Below are 3259 nucleotides of genomic sequence, written 5' to 3' on the forward strand. Positions count from 1 at the left end.
CCACTGCCTTTGTCAAGGTACCCGCTACTGGGCAGCGCAGGGCTCCCGGAGAGGAGCCCTGAGTCCATTCACTGTTTGGGGGTTTGTGTTTGTTTGTTTTGTTTTTGTTTTTTTTTTTTTTTTTTTTTTTGGTTTTTCGAGACAGGGTTTCTCTGTGTAGCTTTGTGCCTTTCCTGGAACTCACTTGGTAGCCCAGGCTGGCCTCGAACTCACAGAGATCCACCTGGCTCTGCCTCCCGAGTGCTGGGATTAAAGGCGTGCGCCACCACCGCCCGGCTTTGTTTTTGTTTTTTGAAACAGGGTTCTCTGTGTAGCCCTGGCTGTCCTGGAACTCACCATGTAGACCAGACTGGCCTTGGACTCACAGAGATCCGCCAGCTTCTGCTAGAGTTTTCCTGCCTGGCCCACAGTCTGGGATTAAAGGCATCTGTCGCCACTGCCACCACCACCCGGTCTGTTTTGTTTTTGTTTTTTGTTTTTTTTTTTTTGTTTTTTTGAGACAGGGTTTCTCTGTGTAGCTTTGCGCCTTTCCTGGAACTCGCTTTGGAGACCAGGCTGGCCTCGAACTCACAGAAATCCGCCTGCCTCTGCCTCCCGAGTGCTGGGATTAAAGGCGTGCGCCACCACCGCCCGGGCCTGTTTTGTTTTTTTAAAGATTATCATTGCCAGGTGGTGGTGGTGCACACCTTTAATCCCAGCACCTTTGAGGCAGAAACAGGCGGATCTCTGTGAGTCCAAGGCCAGTCTGGTCTACACGGTGAGTTCCAGGACAGCCAGGGCTACACAGAGAAACTCTGTCTGGAAAAACAAAACAAATACATAAAAACCTAAATTAACTAAGTGTGGCTTTCCCCTGTAACAATAAATGGGAAAATTTGGAGAACCTGGATGGAGAAGGCTTTGAAATCAGGGGCTACGTGCCAGGCATTCTGTGCTGAGTTTAAACCCATGGAGAATCCAGAATCTTTGTGCTGTAGGTGAGGGAATCCACCAAAACACTTTACAAAACAGAAAACTGAGGTCTGGATTTGGGTGGTTTAATCTCATTTTTTTTTTCTCAGAGAAGAAAGGGTTTATTTGGCTTACAGATCCAGACACACAGTCATTGAAGGAAGTCAGGGCAGGAGCTCATGCAGGGTAGGAACCTGGAGGAGCAGCTGAGCACACCCTGCCCTCACCAGGGGGGCTCTAGGCTGGCACTATACTTTTTTGGGGGGGGGCGGTGTCGAGACAGGGTTTCTCTGTGTAGTTTTGGAGCCTGTCCTAGATCTCGCTCTGTAGACCAGGCTGGCCTCGAACCCACAGAGATCCGCCTGGCTCTGCCTCCCGAGTGCTGAGATTAAAGGCATGTGCCACCACCGCCCCGCTTGGGTGGTTTAATCTCATATCCTGACCCTGGATGTAAATGGCCAAGGGGCTGGCGAGATGGCTCAGTGGGTAAAGGGGCTTGCCATCCCCCGGAGAGAAGCAACTCCTGCAGGCTGTCCCCTGGCCCCACATGTGCTATGCAGGTGCAAGTGTGCCCATATGCAAACAAATAAATGTATTAAGAATTGAACAATACGCCGGGCGGTGGTGGCGCATGCCTTTAATCCCAGCACTCGGGAGGCAGAGCCAGGCGGATCTCTGTGAGTTCGAGGCCAGCCTGGGCTACCAAGTGAGTTCCAGGAAAGGCGCAAAGCTACACAGAGAAACCCTGTCTCGGAAAAACCAAAAAAAAAAAAAAAAAAAAAAAAAAAAGAATTGAACAATACAGCATCTAAGAACCTTGTATGGAGCAGCAGCTACAGGCAGTGCCCTGTCCTTTGGGGGAAGGCTGCAGTGACCAAGGCTAATCCTGGCCTCATGAACATTTACATATTTGTTATTTTTTTAGCCAATTTCTCATGTAGCTCAGGCTGGCCTCAAACTTGCTATGTAACTTAGGACCTTGAATCCCCAATCCTCCATCTCCAGAGTCCTGGCATAAAAGGCCTCTGCCGGCTTGGGGGTGAGGGTGGGGCGGCTGTGGCAGCGGTGGTGGCGCACACCTTTAAATCCCAGCAGGAGGCAGAGCCAGGCGGATCTCTGTGGGTTCGAGGCCAGCCTGGTCTACAAAGCGAGATCCAGGACAGGCACCAAAACTACACAGAGAAACCGTGTCTCAAAAAACAAAGAGGAAAAAAAATAAAAAGGCCTGTGCCACCACATTCAACGTATTTTTTTAAAAAAACCCTTTCTTTTGTTTTTTGAGACAGCTCTGGGTGGACTGGAACTTGCCATGTAGACCAGGCTGGCCCCAAGAGTCACAGAGAGCCTTCTACCTCTGCCTCCTGGTGTTTGAATTTAAGGAGTGTGCCCCAGGACCGGGAGATGCAGGATGCGTCCTGTGCCCATGACTCCCCGCCCAGAGCGGGACGCAAGCACAGGAGGAATGTGTTCCCCTAAGGCTTCATGATGGCTGTGGATGTACATCAGTCAGTAGTCTTTGCCGAGCATGCATAAGGCCCTGGGTTCTGGGGCCAACACTTCAATAGCCAGTGGGGATGTACACGTGTCACCCCGGCACCAGGGACTCTGAGGCAGGAGGATTGACCAGAGTTCCAAATTAGCCTGGATTACAGTATTATTATTCACATAGTGCACCAGCAGAGGGCCGGGGCTGAGCTCCCAGCACCCACCTGGTAGCTCACAACCATCTGTAGTTCTAGGGGGTCTGACCCCTTCTTCTCAGTGATTCCCAGGCTACGTAGTGAGACCTGGTCTCCAGTGCAAAGAGAGCAGCAGTTGTCTTCACAGGCTTCAGGAGCGCAGGAGAAGCAGAGACTACCATTGGCGGGGTCCCCACTCCCTACTCATCCAATCGATGAACACCGAGGAGGGCCACGAGACAACAGACGGGGTAACCGGGGCTCAAGGAGCGGAGGTGCACCGTCCGTGCGCACCAGCCTGCACCCTGAGACGGAACAACCAGCCCGGAGGCCGGGCGGCTAGGACGTCGTCGCCGCGCATGCGCACCACCAGGCAGCGGTTGGGGCGGGGCCAAGTTCGCGAGCCCTGGCCCTCAAGGCGGTTGAAGTCCCGCCCATACGCGCAGGCGCACGGCGAGTTCTGGCCTCCCGCTCAGCTTCTAGTGCCCGGGCGCGGTTGGCTGCTTTCCGGGAGGAGCGCGCGCGACTGCGCCGGCGTCGGGCTCGCGCACGCGCACCTGTGCCGGCGTCGGGCTCGCGCACGCGCACCGCGGCAGCGGCGGCAGCGGCGGCGGTTCCTGTCCAGGGGC

This window comes from Peromyscus eremicus, chromosome 17 (genome assembly GCF_949786415.1).
Source record: "Peromyscus eremicus chromosome 17, PerEre_H2_v1, whole genome shotgun sequence".
Taxonomy (NCBI): domain Eukaryota; kingdom Metazoa; phylum Chordata; class Mammalia; order Rodentia; family Cricetidae; genus Peromyscus; species Peromyscus eremicus.